The following is a 13,615-nucleotide window of genomic DNA, read 5'->3' on the forward strand; positions in this document are numbered from 1 at the left end:
AGAAACCCTGTCTTGGAAAACCAAACAACAACCAAAGAATTTGTTTATCTGAAACATAGAAGTTAATGTGCTCACCTCTGCAGATGATGTAGCAAACATAACTGACTACCCTGTATTTTCATTTGCAGAATCTGGTAGCATATCTTAAAAAAATATTGTGTATGTATATACGTATGATGAGAGAGAGAGACAGAGTGTGTGTATGTGTTTGTGTGAATACAGGTGTACATGTACGATCAGAGGATAAATTAAGTTGTTTTTTTACTTCCACTGTGAGTCTTGTCAGGCCCAGCATGAGCCTAATTTTCAGAAAGGATGAAGAGAATTCAGGAGACCAGATCTCATCGCTGCAAAATCGAAAGAGATTTATTTTAACCATTGTGCAATGGGGTCACCCCTGCCGGTCAGCAAAGAGTGGCACCCAGAGACAAAGGCCTTGGGTTTTTTAAAGACAAGGAGTGGGAATTTTGAAGTTGCAGTCTTGGCAATTCAGGATTGGATGAGGAAGCTATAAAGTAAGATAATTGGTTAGTCTTAGGTGCTCAAGCTTGGCCAGTCCTGCCAAGTGTGGATGCAGCTGCAATTAAAGGTGGGGGTGGTTAGCTCATCCTTGAAGATTAGGGCTGCAGGCTTTTGGCCGGAGGTCAGGGTCTACTCAGAAGAAAGATTGAGGCCATCTGGGTTGGTTGCTAAGAAACACTATCTCGAAAAAAGGGTCTGGTCATTCTTTTTGCTGAGTGAAGGTCATTGCTTGCTTGCTTTTTTATATCTGTCCTCACAGATAGGGTCACATTCCTCTGTTCTTTGGAAAGGTACTAAGAGACTTTAGCTTAACTTGGACCTAAAACTCAAAACTATAGGCTTTAGAAGACATATAGGTTACAAAATTAGTCCAATCCTTTCAGTTTTGAACATAGAAATGAGGGTGTCAGGCTTATACAGCAAGATCTTTTACCCACTGAGCCCTCTGCTGGCCCTAGCAACTTTTGTTGACTGACCTTTTGAGCTGCACCGTGCAGGTGGCACCCCTGCGTTCCCCTATAGGGTTGCTGGTGTCACTGCTGAGACAGTATGAAAGTTACTAGTGGCATGACTCACACAGGCCAGGTGCTCCCTGAACGCTGCTGAACGAATGATTCACAAGGGGAAGACATGTCATCTAACCACATTTATGTAGTCCAAGCAGAAGGGATATATGGATATGATTAGCTACTTCAGTAGAAGTAAATGGTTCGCTGGAAAAATGCTTGCTTTGCGTATGTGAGGACCTGAGTTCGGATCTCCAGCATCCTCAGAGAAAGCCCAGCATGCTGGTGGATGCCTGTAATCCCAGCAGTGGGAAGCAAAGCTGGAAGGCTGCCTGGAGCTTTGGCCAACTTGTCTAACCCGCCTGGTGAGCTCCAGGTTCAGTGAGAAACCTTGTCTCAGCAGACAGCAATATGGGCAGTGGTTAATGAAAACACCCAAGAATGAACATCTGGAAAGAAAAAAAGGAAGGAAGGAAGGAAGGAAAGTAAAAATGTAATTCAGTCGGTCAGAATTGAAACGCTGTTGGAAGGCCAAAAGCAACTTGCTAATTTTCGTCTGTTTCTCTTTCTGCCATGGCAATATAGTCTTTACCTCAGCTCCTCTCTGGGAAAATGGAGATAATGATATTACCTCAGCTGTGCGCTGTGGGAATTAGCTAATTTTCCTCCCTCGGTCTCTGAAAAGAAGCTACCTCGTACATCAATGCTTACTGTTATCTAGAGCCAGTATGAGAGTTTGGGGCGAGAGTCGTAGCGCAACAGCACATCAATTTAGCATTTGTTGATTAAGCTTGGGTTTGTATTCCAGGGGTTAAAAAATAATGCGGTTATAAAAACAGAGGTTGGGTTACAATCATAAACGACAAGACTACCACTAAGTAAAAATGGATTGCCTTTGGAAAAATTTCTCAGCCTCAACTCAGGAAAGATGGTGTTTTTAGATTGTTATTGAGTACAACAAAAGAATGGAAAATGACCTTTGGTTTTGTTACAATTGTCCTTGAACTTCACCTGGTTACAATAGCTTTCATTTCTTGGTCTGTTTGTGTCTTTACCATAAGGGATTAGGAAAAAAAAAAAAAAATCCTGTGTCCTAGCAACAATACTGATTTTCTTTCAGTTGGAAAATCACACAGGTCTCATAGTAGCACTAAGGGTCAATGCCACAAGTGAGAAATTGCTAATAACTAACGTCCTTGGCTATGTGTACAAATTTGTAAGCTGCTTTGGGGTGAAGCATCTAAATAAGAGGCTCGATAACCCCCAAAGACAATATTTTAAAAAATATATTCTTGGAGCTAGGGAGATGGCTTCATAATGAACAGCCTGTACTGCTCTTGCAGAGGACCTGAGTTCTGTTCCCAGCGTCCATGCCAGGTTGCTCACCATCACCTGTAACTCCAGGTCCAAAGATCCAGTATCCTGCTGGACTCTAACGCCACTGGACTCATGTGCCCAAATGCACACTCAAACACCCACATAGTTACACAATTAAAAACAGAAATAAAATTTAATATGTATTTTCAGGGTGGGGAAACAGTTGGTAAAGTATTTGCCGTGCAAATATGAGAACCCAAATCTGATGCCCAGAGCTCAAATAAAAATTCAGGCATGTGCTGCATAGTGGTTTCCATTTTGGAGGGGAGCCCATCCTGTTGGAGCTGGACTTGGAGGCAGCTGTGAGACGGTGGGTGTTGTAGCTGAACTCAGTCCTCATAGTAGAGTAGCAAGCACTCCACTGCTGAGCCCATCCCTAAACAGGATGTTAAAGGGAGGTAAAACAACAGGCTATTCTAAAGGGAGGTCAAACATTCTGTCTTTCAGAGAGGCTCATTATCACGAAGCAGGGAGACAGAGTGAGATTCTTTCTCAAAAACAACAACATCAAAAAACAAAACAAAACAAACAAAAAGAGCCAGGCAGTGGTGGCACAAGGCCAGCTCGGTTTACACAGTGAGTTCCAGATCAGCTATGGCTAAACCCTGTCTCTAAAAACAAAATAACAACCAACCAAAAGACAGTAAGTGAACAACTCAAAATAGCCCAAGGAACTCCCTGAAACGGAACAGATTTACTCCCATAAGGACTAGCGAGACTCACTCTCAGGTCTGCAGCACGGAAGATACAGAGTCCAGCTGAACTGCCTGGAAGAAACAGAGAGCAGCCAAGCTAGCTCAAAGAGGTGCAGACCGACTGAGCTAAATGCAGTGGACTTTCTCTCCAACCTGCTGAGCTGCGCAATGAGGGCTCTAGCCCTCACGAGCTGTCACCGAAGGGACTCTGGGTGGCACAAGCATGGCGAGCATGGCTCTGGCAAGCCCTGCCCTTCTCCCCCTTCCCTCTGCCATGCTAAAACCATTCGGTTAGATTCCTAAAGCTAGCCACCGAGATCTAGTACCTTATTTGGTCACTTTCTCCTCCTGACTGACAACTAGGGTCCAGCTTTCAAAGTATTAAAGTCCAGCAATCAAAAGCCCGATTTGGCTTACCTACTTAACATGCCAAATCAAAATTAAACATATCACCCTACACAGGGTTTCTTTTTGCCTTTATAAACTGCCATTTGCTGTGGGCCACATCCGTCTCCTCTCCATGCACAGGCATCTTCTGTCCCCCTTCTCCCATGTCTTCTCTCTCCTGTCTTTGTCTATTTGGTGGTATCTATACTTGGCTCTTTCTTGGTTTCCTGTCTGGGGTGAATAGACATTGGTTCACATCTCCTGGGAATGAGTTACAGAACAGCATGGTGACATACACTTGCAACCTGAGTGTTGGGGAGGTGACGACAAGAGAAGCCCTGGCCAGGCAGCTTGTCTTACTTGGTGAGATCCAGGTCGATGAGAAACAAGGTGGGTGGCACTAGAAGACGATACCTCTGACCTTCACACTCATCTGCAGATATGTGCAGGTTAACACACACAAATACATCCCGAAGTTCTTTGGGTACAGCTAAATATTGTGCAATGTGTAAGCTCTGTTTCCCTTTTCAGGATAAAGAGAATAATTGCTGCTGGCCCAAAGGGATCTAAGCAGCAACTGTGCAAACGGCAGTGATATCCAGGGAACTGCTCTGAGCAAGCTGACAGTGGTCCTCTGGGTCTTCCTGGGGCTCATCATTTCCCGGGGGAGCAGCCTCACTGCTGGCTCTAGCTGGAGGGGGATGGAAATAGGCTGCTGTTCTGTTCTTTTAGAATCTTGTTTTCTACTTGAGTCCTGTCTGGCCCTGTGTCTTTCTTATCTCTCCTGCCTGAAACGTTCTGGGATTGCATTTGAAAATGACCCTTTTCTTTGGAAGGACTCTTGGGGGCTGAAGAGTGGGCTCAGCAGTGGAGTGCTTGCTACTCTACTATGAGGACTGAGTTCAGCTACAACACCCACCGTCTCACAGCTGCCTCCAAGTCCAGCTCCAAAGCATCTGACAACCTCTGTGGCCTCTTTGAGCACTCACACACCTGTATCCACACATGCATGCATACATGTGCCTCTGCACGTTCATAACTAAAAACTAAATTTAAAAGTTTAAAGGTAAGTAAACAGCATTTTTAGGGAGGAGTCCTGTACTGGGCATATGAAGGCCTAGACTGTCTTCTGCACATCTGTCCACCTCTGTCCAAAGTGAACGTTGTCGTAACTAACCAGCAGGTGTTGAAGCCCTTCCAGATCACCTTGCCACGAACTCCGCAGGAGCTGCAGCTGGGGAGCCTGAATCCCCTTGCCTGCCAAGAGCTGTCTCTGGACGTCACCATTAGCCACATGCAATGCAGTTTGATTGCTGTAATTGCAAAGGGTGACATCCGCTCCCATCTCCAGAAGAATCTCAACCACCTGCAAAACAATAATGTCCTTAAGAGCCAAAAACTGTGTTTATTTTTATTTTTAAAATGTTCATAATTACATATGTTGAGCAAATTTCTCACCCCATCCCCAATTAAATTTTGTTTGTTTGACTGATTTTTTTTATTTTATTGAGACAGGGCGTCTCTGTGTAGCTGGCTGTCCTGGAACTGCTCTATAGACCAGGCTGGTCTCGAACTCAGAGATTCACTTGCCTCTGCCTCACAAGTGCTGGGATGAAAGATGTGCATTGCCCCGCCCCCCCCGGGTGTTTTTTGTTATTGTTGTTGTTTGTTGCTGTTTTGTTTTGTTTCTTTGAAACAGAGTCTCACTATGTTACCCTGATTGGCCTGGAACTTGCTATCTAGATCAGGCTGGCCTCAAGCTCAAAGAGATCTGCATGCCTCTGCTTTCTGATTGCTAAGATTCAAGAAATATGTCACCATGTCTGGCTTACAAGGTTATTTTTAATTTAATTAATGTGTGTGTGACTATATGTAAGTGAGCATGCAGGCCAAAAGGGCATCAGATCCCTTGGTTGTTTTTTGGGCAACCCAATGTGGATGCTGGGAGGACAACCCTGGTCTCCATGTTTGAGCAGCAAGTGCTCTTCAGTGCTGAGCCATCTCACAAGCTCCATCCCTAGATTTTGTCATTATTTTGAGCGGCAGTTGAACCTTCAGGGATGGATAGAAGACTAAATGTAGATATGGCTCTCATTCATGATAAGGGAAAGGCAGATAAAAGTGGAATAAAGATGGAGGGTTGCAGGCTGGACAAATAGCTCAGTGGTTGGAGCTCATGCCTAGCGTCTGTGAGGTGGTCCCCTGCACTACCACAGCAAACAATTTGAATGCAGGTAACTATTATTTACCTTTTTAAATGTTGAAACCGGATCTCTGTGATGGCACGCACCTTTAATCCTAACAATTGGGAGGTAGAGGAGGCAGATCTTTGTTTGAGGCCAGCCAGGACTACATAGTGGCACTTGCCCCTCCTCCCATTAAAAACCCAACAACAATGACGACAACAACTCTGTGATATGGGTGATTTCTAGGAATTATTTTTAGAGATACATAAATATTTTCTTCTAAGGCTACATAAACATTGAAATGCTTTTTTTTTTTTTTTTTTTTTTTTTTTAAATTGGATCTTATGTAGTCCAGGATGTCCTTGGGAAATCTGAACTTCTTACCTCCTAAGGGCTGGAATTATAAGTGTGTGCCATGACACCTGGTTGGTGTGTTGGGACTCAAACCCAGGTCTTCATCAAACTCTCTAACAGCGGAGCCATAGCCATAGCTCTCAACATTCCAGCAATGAAGTTTTGCAGTAGTTTATAATTTAGAAAATGAAACTCATTATCTATCATCTGTTTATCATTGTTCTACCGTCAGCCACCCATCATCTGCATGTCTATCATCGCTATCTCGCTGTCTCCCTGGTGGTCTGTCATCTTCTTATCTCTAGCAATCAATCTATCATCTATCTACCTATCATCTACCTACTTATCTTACCACCCCCACCCCTGAAAATAGTTTACCATTTTTCTACAGTTCTACTAGCTAGCTGTACAGCAGCAAGTACTGGGCTCAGGGTCTTGTGCTTGCTCAGCAAGTGCAATGTACTCCAATACAGGTCTGGCTTACAGAGTTTTTAATGTTGCAAATATTTCTTGTATGTATTTCTGGAGGGTACACGAGCTCTATTCAAATGCTGAAGTGATGGTTTTTTCAACAAGCATGGAATAGGTGTCTGGTATGTGTGCCGTGACTCATCTTTGGTCTGAGCTCTACACAGTGAACCAGGTAACCTCCCAGACTTTAAGCTATTCACAGTGTGGGGGGAACACAGAGACAGAGGTGACAGAAACAGTGTGGTGACTGTAATGACAGAGGCCAGCAAACTAGTCACAGAGGAGTGTGAATGAAGAAGACCACTGAGCGGCCTTTCAAGGTCCAGGAGGACTTGAGAAGCAGTTGTTACAAGGGCTGAGGATGCAGCCAGAAGGTGGAGTGCTTGCTTGATGTGCAGGACGTCCCAGAATTTGTCCCTGGTACTGCACAGACTGGGTGGGGGGACCCACGCTTGGAGCCCCAGTACTGGGGAGGTGGAGGATCATAAGTTCAAGACCGCCCTTGGCTAGATAGCCAGCTCCAGGTCAGCCTTGGACATGTTGATTATCAATTTAACAGAACCTAGGATCACCCAGGAGATAGGCCTTTGGGTATGCCTGTATGAGAGTTATGTGGTGGGTTTGTTTTTGTCTGCATTCTCGAAATAAGATTTGAAAACTTAAAAAATAAAATAGAATAAAGGCTGCAAGCCCCCAGTTCTCTCAGAAAGCAGCGCAAAGCTGAGCTAGACAGTGCTGTCCTGATGATCTTGACCGCTGAGGGCTTTGCAAAGACTGGAAACAAGAGGTCATTGGTAGAGGAACAGGAGGCTCCCAAGCTTCGGGAAACCAAAGATGAGTCCTCCTTGCTTCCTGCCAGACTCTCTTTTCTCCCTCCGCACTGTACCTTGGATAGATTTTCTTCCGCTGCAGTGATGAGAGGTGTGTTTCCTGTCTGTGGGTGCTGAAAGTCAAGGTTTCCAAGGACCGAATGGATTTCAGGTATATGGTCACAAATGCATTCCACATCACCCCTGGAAACCACTTCAAGGAAATCATGAATCAGTTTGTTTTTGTTCATCTTCCTGGTTCCATATACTTTTCTTAAAGAGAAAAAAAAAATGATTTAATGATGCAAAGGCCAGCAAATCAATAGGTAGCTCCAATGTAAATGATCTCCTTTCAATGTTCTTTTAGATGGAAAAACAGGATGTGATGAGGGGCTAGCTTGGTGGACATGCCATTCAGTGTGTGTTCAAACTTTTAGAGCCCACGTAAAAGCTAAGCAGGCTTGGCAGCCACTTGTAACCCCATCACTCAGCTGAGCAGGCTGGCAGCCACCTGTAATGCCAGCACTCAGGAGTAAGATGGAGGATTCCATAATACGCTGGCTAGTGATAGTAGCCAGACTTGGAGAGAGACCCTACCTCAATAAATAAAGTGGGGAGTGAGTAAGTAAGATGCCCATTGTCAACTTTAGTTCTCCATATTAACATACCCATGTACCATGTATTCACACACGTGCACACACATATACACACGCATACACCTCACACACAGAGATATAAAAACATAGTAAACAGGGTCTGGGTAGATGGCTCAGTTAGTAAGATCACTTGCTCTGTAAGCATGAGGACCTGAATTAAATTCTCTAGAATTCATAAGAAAAAAGTTCAGGTTTGATTCCCAGGACCCAGATGGCAGAAAGAGAGAACGGACTTCCACACATCTACACACACATGCAAAGACACAGACATACACACAGAAGCATACAGACATAAACACACTAAGTGAAGATGGAATAAAAAGTAAAAATATTGGGGCTGGAGAGATGTCTCGGTGGATAAACACACTAGCTGCTCTACCAGAGGTCTTGAGTTAAATTCCCAGCACCCACATGACAGCTCACGACTGTCTGTAACTGTAGTGCCATGGGATCCAATGACAAAATACCCATGTACAAAAAATACATACATGAAGAAATCTTTAAAAATACAAATAAAAGGCCAGGCAGTGGTGGTCTTTAATCCCAGCACTCAGGAGGCAGAGGCAGGTGGATCTCTGAGTTTGAGGTCAGCCTGGTCTACAGAGTGAGTTCCAGGACAACCAGGGCTGCACAGAGAAACTCTGTCTTGAAAAACCAAACCAAAAAAAAAAAAAAAAAAAAAAATTAAGGACTAAATTTACATAAATGCTACGGCAATGCATAAATTGGTGCTTATTTTCCCTCCGCCTTGCACACCCACATATGTGTGCACCTCAGGTTACTTGTTGCATATTTACTATGTCTTATTCTTTCTTCTCTCAGTGGCCTCAGTTGCCTCCAACATCCCACTCCACAAATATCACTGTGATCATATTCCTAACGGAGACTTGTCCTGCATATCCCAAAAGCCTTTCTGCACCTAATGTGTCAAAGATACTCAATTTCACTAAAGCGTGTCAGACATTCTCCAGAAGGACCTCGCGAGCATCGCCACCACCATTGCCAGCTGTCTTCTTGGAGCTCATCGACAAAGAGATTTGGCTCATTGTGTTCACTGAGTCATCACACTAATCGTTAGCATTCAATAAGTGTCAAGCTTGTACCTTAAGTAAAGGTAGAAGGGACAGACCATATGTTCCAATTTGGGCCACAGGGACATTTCAAGCGAGTACATACACTTCCTAGCAAATCACTCTGCAACTTGGATTTATCCTCGCAAGTTGTTTCTCAAAATGCAATATCACACTTCAAGGCTAAGAAACAGAGGATAATTACAGAGGATAATTGCTTTCATAAACAGGATAATTACAGCTTGTCCTTCAAGAAAGCTAAAAAAAAAAAAAAAAAAAACCATGTGTTCAAATAACAAGCAGGCAAGAAATAGATATTTATATCGTCAGATTATTCATAAAGGAAAAACAAAACCTCAAACATCCAACTCTTTTTTTTTTCCCCAAGGTTGTTACCTAGCAATGAATGTTTAGAGTCTGTTGTGCTTTAACTTTTTCACGTAACCTTTTTGATTGTGTGTTTGTTTCTCAGGTAGGGTTTGGCTTTGCAGTTCAGGTTGGCCTAGGTCCCAGGCAGGCTTCAAACGCTCCATGCTCCTGCCTCAGACTCCTGGGTGCAGATGCGGCATTGTGGACCACGCCTGGCTCTTGTGTAATGCTCAAAAAGAGGGCGTTGACAAATAGCTATCTATTTGCTGATATAAAAATAAATAAACAAAAATGTGAATTTAGCTAAACTGCAACCTCAAAGTCATCCAGTCACTGGAAGACTGGCAAATGCGATCACTATTTGGTGACCTAGGTCACAGTGAAGGAGCTCTAAAGAGAGACAATGGTAGTCAAGGCACTCTGTGATGTTGCTATACTTGTGATGTTTCTATACAATGTGACTTGAGTCTCACATTGTCACATGGCTTCTTATGGCTGAGCACCATTTTCTCCTCTGACTTTCAGCCTGAACATTTCAGTTTTAAGTTTCTCATGGAGAAAACTTTTCTCAACTTCTCATTTAGAAGTATTTTTTGAGCAATGATTTTTAAACAATAGTGTTTCCTTCTATAAGGTTAAAGCGGAAGGTTTTTCTTCTGTTGGGTAATAGTCCTCTTTGTTCTTAACTGTATTATCTACCTGTAAAGTCGAAGCATTTATAACTAACCATGCACAGCACAGTACTTCATGATGACATTTTCATGTGTGTACATACTTTGTTTTGACCATATTTACCCCCTCCCCCATCACCCTCTTGTCTCCCTCCCATGCCCATCGAGTCCCTTCCTCTTCCCTGGTCTCCTTCCTGTTTTCATGCTTTTTGTTGTCATTATTGTGTGGCCCAATGAGTTCTGTTAGGTTGCTTATGAGAGCCTGGGCATCTAACCAATAAAACCGATTGTTATTTTACATATGGCTTGGAATATTACATAGAAGAGGCTTAAAGCAACCAAAACTTGATTTTAAGTTAATAAAATGTGCCCCAAAATATGTACATACAATATTGAGTAGTTACACAAACTTTACAAATACTTAGGTGATTAAAGTACAAGATCATCTCTGCATGGAATTCAATGGAAGAGAGTATTTTTTATGTTAGTATATCTTGCACATCAGTATAGTTTTCACTATGCTCTGGAGGTATTTCTATAAAGTATTTGAAGGAATTATTTATAAAGTTAAAAGTAGCTTGTTACAACTTTAAAGATATAATTACTCAAGCTTGGGGCACAATTTCTTCCTCAGTTTCCCCCGTGTTCCTCCCCTGGGGAGGTATTCCGGAGGAAAACAAAAAGTTGCAACATGCGGTATTATCTAAAACAGGGTGAAAAGTAGCTTACCTAGAGTGTGTTTTGTTGAGGGCGCTGGGGCACAGTTGAAGAAGGACCCAGATGAATAGCAGCCCAAATCATCCTACTTCTTCATGGCTCTGATTTCCAGACCAGCTCTCAACCCTCACTCCAGCGAGGTTTCTGTTTAAAAGCAGCATAGATTTAGAACCTCTAGTTTGATTCTGTTCCAGCGTTACACTGTCCAAATACTTTATTTAAAAAAAAAAGTATTTAAAACTGGTTCTGGGTACACAAACCCTTTGGCTCAGCGCAAGGAGACTTGCTTAGTTTATACAGGCTGTCACCCAGGCAACCAGCCGCTGTGTGTTTGGCTTGTTAAAGCAGGACAGGCTCACGGAGGAAGGAAGGCAAGCATACATGCCTCTAAGCTGCTGTTGGAGGTGGTTGGGAAATCTGGGCCCCTGTGCACATCCATGGCCATGGCAGTGGTGGTTCAGTCCGGGAGGATGGCGGCTTGGCCAGGACTGCTTAGCTGCCTTCCTCTTGCCCTTCCCGTAAAGCTCAACTTCACGTCAGCATCTCAACGGTGGTTTGGGTGAGGGTTCACTAGACGACGCTGTTACTCTTCCTGGCATGGCAACGTTGAATTGATCTCCTTTCTCTGCTTGTCCCTGTTACTTGTCTGCTGAAGGTGGGTGGTCCGGCCTGGCTTCCTAGGGACTACCCGGCATAAGAACCCAGTCCAATAAATTGCTCCTAGACTGGTGGTACTCATTGACCTACATTTGAGAAATCCTTTCATTAGAACACATTTCTTCTCCCTCCTCCTCTTCTTTCTCTTCCTTCTCTTCTTCATTTCATTATTTGAGACAGGGTTTCACTTCGTAGTTCTGGCTGCCCTGTAGACCAGGCTGGCCTCAAACTCAGAGATCCACCTGATTCTGCTCCTGGGTGCTGCATTTCTTGTGTAAAAAGGTTCGTAGTATTCTAACACAAAGACTTCAGCAAATTGGCTGCATTTTTGCCTAACTCATAGAGTACAACTAACCCAGCATTGAGAGAGACCATGAAAACAGAAACATGAGCGGAAGGAGCATACCAGAACAGAAGGGTAGCTGGCATTTGGAACTGCTAGTATTGCTAGTCTCTCCTATATCTACTGAAGGGTGTGTGGGCTCTCTTTCTCTCTCTCTCCCTCTCTCTCTCTCTCTGTGTTTTTGAGTCAGGGTTTCTCTGTGAACTAAGTAGCCTTGACTGTTCTGGACTCACTTTGTAAACCAGGCTGGACAAATCTTGAACTCATAGATTTGTCCTAATCCTCTTCTACTTGGAAAGAAGCTGAAAGAAAGCAAGATAAACAGGGCATCTCCGTGAATGGAGAGAGAACTCATTGTGGTCTAAAGGCTCCATCAGCCTGGTGAACTATAAAAGAGGAGCACACAGTAGCTGCTTTAATTGTTTATTTCAAACAGGATCCTATGTAGCCAGGCTGGCCTCAAACTCATATAGTGGAGGAAGACTTTAAAACTTTTGGTCCTCCTGCTTTCATCTCCCAATGTTGGGATTACAGGTGTGCGCCACAGTGGCCTGTCTAGCAGTACTAGAGATTAAACTCAGGGCTTTGTACATGAAGGCAAGCACTCCATCAAGTGGCAATATCCCCAGGAGTAGTTGTTTCTAAACAAATGTTTATTGGGTGAAGAGAAAACTGAATGATGGTAAGTGACTGGATACAGAATTACCTTGCCTCACATTCTCTGAGGTTCCTCACCTGGGAATCTCATTTTTAATAAATGGTGGATTTAAGCTGGGTGTGGTGCATCATATCTGTAATCCAAGTACTCCTGAGGCTGAGGCAGGGGATTCCATGATTATGAGAATAGCCTGGACTACACTGTGAGTTCCAAGCCAACCTGTGTTAGAGAACAGGGCCTTGTCTGAAAACAAAACCCAAACCAGACAAAGACAAGTACAAAGACAAGCCAACAGCAGGGCTGGTGCCACAGCTCAGGCAGTAGAACGCTTGCCTTATAAATTGGAGGACGAGTTTGGAAGCCATGTAAAAGAGTTCGGCATGACATAGTAGTCTTGTAATCCTAGTGCTGGAGAGCCAGAGCTAGGAGGACCCTGCCGCTGTACAAATTTCCTCTTTTGGAGCACATTTCTGAGCCAATAAGAAAGTGACTGGTTAGCCCCCAGACTTTTTTTTTCTTCAGGTTTTTGGAGACAGGGTTTCTCTATGTGGCCCTACCTGTCCTGAAACTCGCTCTCTAGACCAGGCTGGCCTCAGACTCATAGAGATCACCTGCCTCTGCCTTCTGAGTGCTGCGATTAAAGGCGTGCACCCAAACTTCCATGCCACTATCTCACTCATGGGCACAGCTTACCAGCAGGTCCGTGCTACCGTGTGCAAGGTCCAGTGCTGGGTAAGGCCACTGATGCCGATTCTCCCCAGGTGGCTGTCAGAGCACTTCTAGCACTACATAAACTAGCCATCAGGAAGGAGATTTTCACGTCAGTGCCAGCTCGATTTCTTTATGTTGTGTCTCCAGCAATAGGGTCTGTTTAGCTATGGTGGCCACAAAGAGCAGTTGTAATAGCTTGTGTTGTTCTGTGGGGAGACTGAGGTCTTCCTGACCAATAAGTCATAGGGAACTCTCCCATGCCTGGCACGGAGGTTTTAGTTTACTAACCTACATCTTCTGGTGGAAATGTTATCTACCCATGCCAGTCTAACCTAATTGGTTAGTTCCAGGCCAATCAGTGAGAGACCCTGTCTCAGGAAAAAAAGTGGATAGTGTTTCTGAGGACTAACACTAAAGGTTGTCCTCTGAGTTACACACACACACACACACACACAC

The sequence above is a fragment of the Psammomys obesus genome, unplaced genomic scaffold (assembly GCF_907164565.1).
Source record: "Psammomys obesus unplaced genomic scaffold, mPsaObe1.curated_primary_1811, whole genome shotgun sequence".
Lineage (NCBI taxonomy): Eukaryota > Metazoa > Chordata > Mammalia > Rodentia > Muridae > Psammomys > Psammomys obesus.